Raw genomic sequence first — 12,341 nt, forward strand, 5'->3', positions numbered from 1 at the left:
GTTCTCAGGCACTTCTGAGAACGTATGTCTGAGAGAGAAGAATCTTCAGAGAAAGAAACATTCAGGGAAATGTTCATTGCAGCTTTCTTCATAACAGCTTAACCTGAGAACCACGCATACCTTTGAATGGGTGAACAAATGACATCCACACCATAAACTTTTCTTTAATGAAAATAATGTATTGAACTTAAAACAGATGAATCGCAAGGTGTTTTGCTATATAAGCAAAAGGGCCAATTTAAACTTATTTTTGTTTCCATTTATGTAATATTCTTAGATAAAAATAATAAATATGGAGAATGGATTTATAGTTGCCAACAATTAAAATTCTTAAAAACTAAGCTTAATGTATAGTTTTAAAAATGTTTATGTAAAAGCTGAAAAGAATTCCTATAAATTATATTAAATGAAAGTATTTGCCGACTCTAAAAGGTAATGGCTTTGATCCTACAATTCTATACCAGACAGAAAAACATTTCAGTCATGAGGGAAACATAAAATATTTTAAAAGTGTACCAAAAAAACAAACAAAAACAAAAACAAAAACAAACCTGGTAGCAATGCTCACCTTGAGGTCTGGTGTGTTTTATTTTTTATTGGTCATTTATTTACTTTTCAAATGTTGTCTCCCTTCCTAGTTTCCCCTCTGCAAACCCTCTATCCCATCTTTCCTCCCCCTGCCTCTATGAGAATGATCCTCCACCCACCTACCCACACTTGCCTCACTGTCCTAGCATCTATATAACATATATGAGAAAAACTTCATATACACTATTGATTTTGACTCCAGCAACTGTATAATACCAAAACTAATTATAGTAGAAAAATAATATCAAAGGATGAATTTGGCTGGGAAAGCTAAAAAGTATATCTTTTCTCGCAACCTTCTCTATCTCTAAAATGTAATTATTACAGTATTTTCCATTTGTCCATGTATGTTCTAATCACCTTGCTTCATCACAGCTTGTATGGGTTTCTGTTCATCATCTCTCGTAGGTCAGCTGACTAATTGTCAGAAAAAGGTGACAAATGGTCTCTATCTTTACTATGCAACTCTGTCATTATGGTATAAAGCAGCCACAGATGTGTAAATGAAAACATGGATGGGTTCCAAAAACAATGTGCAAAAAGTTTTAATTTTGTATCATTTTAATATAACACAATAATATTCTTTTCTCTTTTTTCTTTCAACCACCTTAAAAACATTTTTAAAAATGCTTAGGAACCATATTGAAGCAGTGAAGGCTTAGGCTTTGGGAACCATATTGAAGCAGTGAAGGCTTGGGCTTTGTCTCCACGCTGTTCTTTACGACTGGTCTCCTGAGCAGTGGTACTCCTCAGCTGTCTGTCTATCTTGCCCTAGAAACATTTGATTTCCTAGGAATCTTAGCTCCTTTGTTTTCCTGTATTTCATCTTCAGCATCAGTGCAGATTTAAATAGTTGTTTAGTTAGGAATTCACACCAGTTTATATAATTCTATTTGACATTCATAGGAGTCTGTCTACTAGTTCCAATATAGAGATTTAAAAATGATTTCCAGGGATGAAGGGTTAGTAATATGTCCATTGCTTTTTATGTTATTGTAGTATATCCCAGAAATCTAGTAAATTAGTTTGAACTGATTATTTCTGAACCTGACTTGTAGGAGATGATGAAACCTTAACTTTGGGTTCCATTAAGCTGAAGATTTCTTTAATTATTCCAAATTCTTCCAGTGAGTAGAAATAAAAAAGATAAGAAAGAATTGAGAAAATAATATATGAAAGATAAAAGGGTTTTAACCAGAATATTTGTGGGAAATAGAAAGTATACATCACACTTAGATGGCCTTAGCTACAAATATAACTTGATAGACACTTTCCTCACCACACGATGCCCTAGAATTCCTACCACAAAAAAAGTTCTATCTCTACTCACAATCCCCCTCTCTCTCTGTCTCTGTCTCTCTCTCGCTCTGTCTTTCTCTGTGTATGTATGTGTGTATGTGTGTGTATGTGTGTATGTATGTGTGTGTGTGTGTGTGTGTGTGTGTGTGTGTATGTATGTGCGTATGTGTGTGTATGTGTGTGTATGTGTGTATGTGTGTGTGTGTGTGTGTGTGTGTGTGTGTGTGTGTGTGTGTGTGACAGCCCTATTTCACAAGCACGTGGGCATGGTTCAGACTGCAACCAGTCAAATTTCAATTGTGTTCTTAGCCCTCCTGTGTTGGTTTGTGATGATATAGAACTCTCCAGCCAACCCCATCATGTCTTCCCCTACAACTTTGGCAGCCAGGGCTGTTGCCTTTCAAGTCTCTGATCTTCTGCATTTAAATTAGATTTGCCTGATGTATCTTGCTCCATCCTGTGAAGCTTTATCACACGCCTGTTTTCTACAATGTATGTATTAAGAGAAGTATATTTTCAAGTGTACTTCTTCTCATGTTCTCCTCAAATGTACAGACCTAATTGTCAGTGGACTCGGGTTTTCTCACTCATATTGCCTTCTTCTATTTTAAAATTCCTACCACACAGCAAATCTCTCACCCTCCAGGTAACCAAATTTAAATCAAGTGACTAATTCTAATATAAAACTTCAGATAGCTTTGTAAAAGGAGGCTAATTCCCTCTATATACACTGGATCCTCAAAAGAAGTTTATTTATCGTATTGGAAAGCATTTTGGGATAATTAATTTTCTGAAATGGAACTTGGAGGCTTAGTTTCTAATTAAAGCAATATTACCAAAATCCTAGTATAAGATACTGACAATAATGATACTAATCTGATTCTAGGGGATTGGATATTTTCCAAGCCCTTACTTCTCCAAATCCTACTCCAATTTCTTCACATTTTCTCTTGTTCTTGAGCTACAGACAGTGTCTACAACGTCCCTGCCCTCTTGAGGATTTATTCCATTTATTTGGAATGTAAACATAAAGCCTTAACTTTCTTCCCCTCGTATTTAGTTGTATTTTCATGTTTCAGCCCAATCCCTTATACTGGCTATCATGTTGGTTATTAAGCAATCTTTTGCTATAAGAAAAGAAGATCTGACAGTTTGAATTCTGACAGGTAACAGGTGCATGTGTGGACAAGTTGAAAAATGACCCAGAACTCTGTAAGCAGGTGTCACAACAACTAAGGACCTGCCAGTCAAAATTGACTAAGAAGATAGAGGGCTGTAAGTATCACCCAATTATCTTGTTCTCGAATCTTTTCCCACCAGACTTGTTACTCCTGATTCATCCTACCTCTGCCAGTGGAAATGCTGAGATCTAAGAGTCAAGTCTAATCCTTCTTTTTCCTTCTCTCCTACCACTTCATCATCAGTGACAATCATTAACACAGCCTATAAAATATACCCTACATTCATCTACTTCTCATTTCAGTGTTATCCCCTTCATCCAGGACACCAGCATTTCTCCCATTTAAACCCACTACACCTTTTCAATTGCATTCACTATTATTCTCCTACATAAAAGCAGTTGATGATCATCTTTAACACAGTGTCAGAAGCCTTATTTGGAGAAAAAAAATAACACTTTTAGTGGGATACAGTAGAAGATAGTACAAAATCGTATAGGTTACAAGGTCAAGGACAAAGGTTCCATTCTACATTGACCTCCTTTGGGCTCCAGAATTCCTACCAGTACATCGCATTCAGGTATTACATGTACCCCTCATTTATACACTGACCAATATAGATGTGGATGCTTGGAGTCAACTACCAGACTGAGCTCAGGGACCCTGGTGGGAGGACTGGAGGAGCTGAGGGGTATTGCAACCCCATAGGAAGAATAACATCAGCTGGCTGGACCACCCAGTGCTCCCAGGGACTAGACCACCAATCAAGGAGTGAATAGGGGGATCCATGGATCCAGATATATAGGTAGCAGAGAATGACTTTGTCTAACATCAATGGGAGGGGAGGCTCTTGGACTTGTGGAGGTTTGATGTCCCAGCATGGGAGATGTTGGAGGGGTGTGGCAGGAGAGGGTGGGTGCACCCTTATAGAGGCAAAGAGGAGGGAGGAGAGGGAGGTTGTGGAATGGGGGGGGGGCTTGTGGATGGGTAACTAGGATATCATTTGAGAAGTAAATGAATGGGATAATTAATAAAAATAATGATAAAGCTCATAAACAAAAGGGAAAAGAAGAATTAACATGTAGTTATTGTTAAGGAACATATGTTCCTTCACTTTCCAACTTACCAAATATCCTCTTCTCTGAACCCTCTGATAGATTCCACTGCTTGCAGAATAAACTCTAAAATCCTACTGCAGCCCAGAAATCCAATGTGCTCTAGCAGCTTCTTTTTCTCTGTACTTATTTCATTGCATCCTTCCGGTGTTCAGCAGCTCTCTCAATACATGGAACCTAGAAAGCATTTCTCACCCAGGTCTCTGTCAACGCTGAGATTCAGATTCAATCTGAATCTGTCCAGAATTCTCTAGCTCCAGATTTATTTTGCCAGTTTCTACTTTTTATTCATGTCTCAATGCCGTGTTTTCATAAGAGCTCCTCTGCTTTATTTTCTACTACCTCTTTAATTGTCTGGTTTTTCTCTTTTATTTATTATCTTAACTATTTATTATAAATCTTATTAGAATATAGGTTATCTGGTAGAAGCCTTTCTTGTCTTTGTTTCCTAATATATCCCAATGGTTTGGCATAGAATATAGCCTTTTAGCATGTAATCATAGTGCAGGGCTGGAGAGATGGCTTAAAGGTAAAGAGGTAAACTGTCTTGTAGAGGAACTCAAAGGTCATTCCCAATACCATTCATGGAGCTTACAACCACCTGTAACCCCATCCCTAAAGGCCCTGACATCCTCGTCTGGCCTCTACAGGCATCCTCACACATGCAGTATATATATTCACATAGATATACACATATACGAGAGTAAAGGATGAAAACATATCTTGAAAAAAATAATTGAATTACAATTGAGGAGCAACAATAAGCACACCAGACTCTCAAAGTTTGGTACAAAAAAAATCTATAGAATATACTTATAAGGGGACATCAAAAGTTAGCATTATATAAACCTGTAAAACAAAACTGGGTGGTGGTGGTGCACGCCTTTAATCCCAGCACTTGGGTGGCAGAGGCAGGTAGATTTCTGAGCTCAAGGCTAGCCTGGTCTACAGAGTAAGTTCCAGGACATCCAGAGCTATGCAAAGAAACTCTGTCTTGAAAAAAACAAACAAACAAAAACCTGTAAAACTTTCCTATACAAAATCCTAAGAAAGGAGATGGCATCCGTGTAAAAACATTCTGGTATCTTGGGATTAGATGGGGCTATGTCTCAGAGAAGGAGAAACCAAGAATAAAAAGAAATTCTTAATTTATAGCCACATCTCAACACTGAGTGTACTTTTCACAAGGAGCGAGCATCTTCAGCATAGATATAAATGCATGTTCCTGTGGTAAAATAGTAATGCATCCTGAAGCTAATGTGATTATTTTCTCTATGAGGATATTTGACTTTGGATAAAAGAATGCTACTGTTTTTTGCTGTAGTACTTTACAATTTGAGCTATAAAAGCACTTCAAAATTACTTTCTAGGAAGGTCTCTTAGGAGGCAGATTGCAAAAAGGGTGGATGTGTGTTCTACTTTGTAACATGCAATCATAAAATGATTATAATGGTAATATCCCAACAGATAAAGCTCTTCAAAGATAAAAATCATCATATTTCTAGATAACTCTTCGTGGTGGATGAATGATAACAAAATCAGTCAGCAAAATGCTACTTCTGTACTCCCTTGAGTTCTAATACTTCACCATGCTTAAAAGTAATTCAAAATCAGCCTTGGTATAAATCAATTTCCAATCTCAAGTGGCAATGAGTATTTAATACAGAAGACAAAATGGACTATCCCAAACGGACTCCACCCAAAGTTCTACCTAGCCAAGGTCACCAGTTCTGCCATGCTATATGACATTGCCTCCATCTTTCTTCCTTCCTACCTCTTAAATATTTCATAATCCCAAAAAGACAATGCCACAAATTACCTCTCAAGGTATATTCAATTGTTGGATTTGTAAGATACTGACTTATCTGCGATATCCAAGACCTTGTTGTGATGGCTAATGAAAGACTCATGTAAGATGTATGAAACAAGGTCTAAGGCCAAGTATCAGGCTGATAAAAACTTAGAATTAATATATAATCCCCTGGTCCTGCTCACCTTGGTCTTTTACATTGGGAAGTATGGCCCTACTTTCCACTTTGGTTAGTCACACACATAGGTGTTTTTCACATAGTATAATTTATAAGCAATATAAATCCTAACATATTTCTACATAATCCTCAAGAATCAGAGGCCAGGAAATTCTAATATGGGTATTCACAAAAACAGTAGAGTGGACCACAACCCCTACGGACTGAGTTTTCAGCATATCTTTAGAAGGCTCTCAAGACATCATCAGTGTAAATTAATGGAAGAGCTTATCCTGCCATCTTAGCATCCCTACTTCTGATCACACAAGAACTAATGGTACCCACAGTTTTCACATACATATCACAACACCTATCACAAAATGCTTTTAATTTGGGTAGAGGCTTGGTCTGATTTCTTGGAAAGGGTATATAAAATGTTCATGACTGTGTCACTAAGTACCACCTCTTCTCTTTTCTAAAAAGAATGTCTCCACTGAGCATAATGTAGCCTTTATGAATTTTTAAACTGGCATGTTTTCCAATTTTTTCCCTCACTAAAATGGAAAATGGGCTTCTGAGGAAGCTTTTCTGAGCCTTAGAAAATTTTAAAGAGTGTGTTTCCTTATTCCAGTTCTAAGTTTAGCTCCATAAGAATGAACCTAATCATCTCATGCTCTAATCGTTACAAGATACACACTTCTGGAAACTGTTGCTAAAATGCCAGTTGCCCTCTGAAGACTTCTTCCTAGGAAAGCAGCTCTTCTGTGGCTCATTGCTTTTCAGAGCTAATGATGTTAAAGGATCTTAAACAGGGTGAGTTTTCTCTGGGGGGAAATGGGCCTCCTGATACCAGGTTTGTTCCATCTCCAGATGCTCAGAGATCTCATGCCACTACCACATGCTCCAAATTCTAAAACAGAAAACAAACAACTGTTCTCAATGAACCCTATTCTAGGATGCTTTGTTCTCAAACATCTATGAAGAACCATCTCTGTGAATAAAATTGCATGAAATGTAGTGTGAATAGAGGCTGCCATGCCTCCTGCTTAGAGGCCAGTGTTAATATCTTTAGTGTTCCATGTAAATTGAAGAATAAGGTCAAGTCCCTGAGCATTGAAAGGACAGAGTCTAGGCCTATATTGACCAATTATCATGAGTATTTATAGACAAAAAAAATTTTTAAATCATTTTTAGCAGCATGAAGTGTCATGGGCACAGTTGAGTCCTTCTATCTCATTCTCTTAGGCATCCCACCTGGCAACCATATTTACTTTAGTGTAAAGAACATACAATAAGAATTGTATCCCAAATGAAACTAATTGTGTCTGCTCCCACATTATCCTGGTGTAGAAACAATCACAAAAGAAAACTAAGTATCTCTCTTGAGACCCTGAAAAGAAAGAATAATTTTATTGAGAGTTTCTTGAGAAGGTAGTGTAATAGGACATCATTAAGAAAATCTTCTCAAAGTTTTTAGTTATATGTTCATCTTTCTCCCCAGCATCCCATTTATCTCTCTGCTCCTCTCTGTCTTCTAGCCCATGGCTTGAACTTTCTTACTGTGCTCTCAACATTCGTCCTTCTTATGTGGAGTAAATTGCCCCAGTATAAACTTGACTATTTTCATTATTGTAGCCTCTTTTTGACAAATAGGCACCAGTTTTTCCCCTACATCTCTTTTGCATAAAGTCGAGGAGGTCTTATACTAACAAGGAGCTGAGACTGGAGACAGGAAATATCAATAGATGCAGACAGAATAAAGGGCATATTTACCACCTAAAGAAAAGTGGGAGGCCCCAAGACCTGACACTATTATGGAGGCTATCTCATGCTCACAAAAAGTGACCTTGCATGACTGCCCTCCAACTGACCCAACAAGCAGCTGAAAGAATCACAGACAGATATTTGCACCCAATCAATGGACAGAAGCTGCTGACCCCTGTGGTTGAATTAGGGGAAAGCTGGAAGAAGCTGAGGAGGAGGGTGAATCTGTAAGAGGACCAGCAGTATCAATTAACCTGGACCCCAGAGATTTCTCAGATACTGGAACACCAACCAGGCAGCATACAACAGCTGTTATGAGCCCCCCTCAACACATACACAGCAGAGGACTGCTGGGTCTGGGTCTAGTCAGAGAAGATGCACCTAACCCTCAGGAGACATGAGTTCCCAGGGAGTTTAAAGGTCTAGTGAGGTGGGGGTGGGCACATCCTCCCAGAGACAGGGAGAAGGGAGGAGGTATAAGATGTGGCATGGGGAGAGGAATAAAATCTGTAGTTTAAAATAAAGAAAGAAAAAGAAAAAGAAGAGAAAAGAAAAGAAAAGAAGAGAGAAAAGAGAAAAGAAAAGTGTTACTTAGATGGAAAACCTCTTAATAGATATGACTAGCTCTAGTGAACTAAGTGTGTACTGGCCATTTCCTCACTGCTAGCTCCACATACCTACAGGAACAATGTTAAAGGAGTTTCTTTATGGTCATGTCTTTCAGTCCATGGTCATGTTGGTCTTATGCATTCAGGCAGAGAATCACGAAAGAAGAAGGGAATGATGGATGCAAGAGAGCTATTCATTTAGTAGGCAACTGGGAAGGGGAGGGAGAGAGGAAGGTAGAAAGGGAAGGAGGAGAGAGACAGCTCAGGGTAATATAACCCCTCAAGTCCATCCCCAATGACCATCTTCCTCCAGCTAAATCCAACCTCCAAAGGCTCCCTGTAGGCCTTGATTTTTTTTCAAAACCTACTTTAATAAGGGCTCCTAAATACTTTAACCTCCCTTCTAGCCCACCACCCACCAGAGATAGTGGAAAGGAAAGGTTAATAGGGCAAAGGGGAATGTGAACCTGTTTAGAAACAGTTCTTTGGATGATTCCAATTTTCATTGTCAGGATATTAGGAGTTCAGTTCACAGGAATCAGCAGTGGTAGCTCTATCCACTAACAAACACCATTCAGGCATCATCAAAGGTAGTACAATTCAGAAGAAACCACAAGCCACTACCAATTGGCGGGAGTCTGTGGAAGGAGCAAGAAGCTGGAATATCATGAGAAGTTCTTTGGTGCATTTCTCTCTATGAAGTCACAACAAATGATGCGCAGTGAAGAAGGCAAGGCAAACCAATGCCACCACATTGTCAGTGAAGACCACCATCAGAAAAGTCCAACAAAGCCCAGCAAAGAGTGGCAAGGTGAACCAATGCCACACAGTGTCATCCACTGTCTGTTGAGTTATATTTATACGCTCTCCAAACATCATGTGTCCTTTCAAGTGTCTGTTCCATGAAGTATCACATGACTTTTTTCCAGGCAGCTTCCAGAAAAACACCATGTGTCTGCTCTCAGCAAAACAGCCTCTCATATGATAGCTTCCAGAAAAGCATCACATGACACAACTGAATCTTCAAAGAAACCAGAAATTTCCACCTCATTTCCCCAAACTCTCAGAGCTAGAGACCAAATTTTTAAGATTTGAAACCTGTAGCAGATGTTTCAGACTCAAACCTTGACAGATAGAAAATGGAGTATGAGAAAATGACTAGAGTTTACCACTTAGGGAGAGGGAGCAAACGCTGAGCTCATGCACCAGGTCAGCTGAGTAGAAACATTGGTGGGGACAGCAGGAAGTTGAAATTGAACTCAGCATTTGGACAAAAGGGCCCAAACAAGTTACAGAACTCCAGGAAAGTAGAGTAATTGATTTAAAAATAGGTAGGGGTATGTTGGTCATACATAGAAGTGTTACAGAAGTGAAGACTCTCATAAGGAACAGTAACCAACAGAGGTTCAAGAAAGCAAAACCCAGGTGCTAAGGGAAAGTGGCTATAAGAAATTCATAGCCAAAGTGTGATAGCCTCAGTATCTTTTTTATTTTTTATGTAAAAAATGGGATTAATATATTATAATAGTGGCAGAGGGGAGCTACAGACAAGCCTATGTATTGCAGGCTTCAGGGATCACTCAAGTCTTAGAATCCTAGCAAGTAGGTCCAGTTCCTGTCCTGTGATGAGTAGCTGAGGACCAGAAGTTAACTAAACTCTCAAAGAGGTCCAATGGTAATTGATTCCCCATGACTGTGTCTTCCATGAACCTCAGGCCTTGGTGATTAGAGCTACTGGGAGTGCTCAGAAGCTCTGAGAAACAAGAGAATAGCCCTGCCTCTTATCAACAAACAATACTTTCTTTCTCTCTTTCTTTCTATTTTTTTTGTTTGTTTTTTGTTTTTCTAGACAGGGTTTCTCTGTGTTGTTCTGTCCTGGAACTCACTCTGTAGTCCAGGCTGGCCTCCAAACTCAGAAATCCACCTGCCTCTGCCTCCCAAACGCTGGGATTAAAGGCATGTGCTACCACCGCCCGGCCCTTCCTTTCTTTTTAAGAGTTACCGAATAGGCTTTTACCATAATCTTGATCTCACCAAAACTATTAAGAATTCCAAAGCCTATAAGAATGGGTTTTAGGTCAAATCTGAAATGTTGCCCTCATGGTTTCTTCTTCCTGACTCCTTCCTATTCAGAACCCCCCAGTTTAGTTCCCTGCAACTCTATCACTGAAGACAAATGATAACTGTTTCAACCTGTGAAATGATGGCAGAAGCACCTCTCCTCTCTCAAGTATTTGTATTGAAAGTAAGTCCCACTAAGCCAGAGAAGCAGCACTGAACACTAAGAAAGATTTCTGACCTTTCAAAGTTAGATCTATAAGGCAATGAGGAGCAGAGAAACATCAGGATATGAAATTTTCCCATTCCTTCAAAACTGACTAAGCAATCTGCTCACTCTACCTTGAGATGCAGCTGATCTTAAAACTATCTCCATCTATCTAGCCTGCCTATCTATCTATCTATCTATCTATCTATCTATCTATCTATCTATCTATCTATCTATCATCTATCTATCTATCTATCTATCTATCCATCCATCCATCTAATCTGTCTGTCTGTCTGTCTGTAGAGATATAGATAAGAGAAAGAATGAGTGAGTCTTATAGTATAGTAATAATTCTGCCCCAGTTATAGTGACACCCCTGTGCATGATTTCCAACTATCCACTGCCATCACTCTTAGCAATGATTTTTTTTCAAATCAAAACTTTGTTTTCCCTCATGGAGAAATGTAAGCTGTGTGACAATGCTGGATCATAAACTGACCCACAAAGCACATCACTGAAGTATGTATCAGCAAAAGCAGAGACAGTCCTGGTGTAAGCACTGGTGTTATAGGTTTGGTTTTAGTTTCCACATCTGAAAGTGTGTTTTTGCATCAAAGTGAAGGTACCAGATGACACCACCAGTCACTCAAAAGAAGTGATATGGCTTTTCTGAAATAACATGGCCATGAGAGTGGGTGCCTATCTGGTAAGCAGGAGCTGCAGTACTAACCTCTCATAGTCTAACATTCGTGCTACTAAGGAGACAAGCATGGGAGTGTCTACTCCATCAGTATGAATCACTACTGTTCATTATCAAAAAACACATTAGTACAAATGTAATGCAAAATATCTAGCAAATGATAATATTTGAAATGTGCTTTGCAAATGATCAATATCTCAAAATAATGTAGCATCAGATAAAGCTAATAACTTAGAAAAATACCAATGAAAATAATGATAATGTATCACACTCAAAGCAATGAGAAAAGCCCCTGCTTACAAACACAACATAATACAGAAAGATACATTTTATTTTTATGTTCAACAGTGAAGACTTTTCCTCAATGCTGAGATTAAACTAATATTGATCATTTGAATTATAATGATTTTATAGTTTTAAAAATTAGCTTTGTAATTAGTTTTATGGTGGCTAAAATATTCTAGGCTACAGTTGATTTCTAGTTCCATGTTCGTTCACATTTAAGTGATAGTATTCTAAAGATAATTTAAAGCCATCTTTGGAGTTTGGAGATTTTCCTTTAGTTAGACGGAGTCTTTGCATAACTCAGGATGAGAAACGTTACCCTGGTGAAGAGCAGGGTTTAGGCAATGGAGTCAGATTAAGTTTACAGTCCCAGCCTGACTGCTTTCTGTGCTATTCCCTATCTTTATCTCTGTGAGTCTGTGTTTTCATCTGCCAAGAAAGTTTAATTATAGTATTTCCCTTGTAGTGTAGTGGTGAAATGAGATAAGACATACATACTTAAAAATAATGCCTAGCTAATGGTAATTATTCAAAAGATCATAGCAATTAAAAATAAGTAGTTCCTGTCTGA

The sequence above is a fragment of the Mastomys coucha genome, unplaced genomic scaffold, assembly GCF_008632895.1.
Source record: "Mastomys coucha isolate ucsf_1 unplaced genomic scaffold, UCSF_Mcou_1 pScaffold13, whole genome shotgun sequence".
In the NCBI taxonomy this organism is placed as follows: Eukaryota; Metazoa; Chordata; class Mammalia; order Rodentia; family Muridae; genus Mastomys; species Mastomys coucha.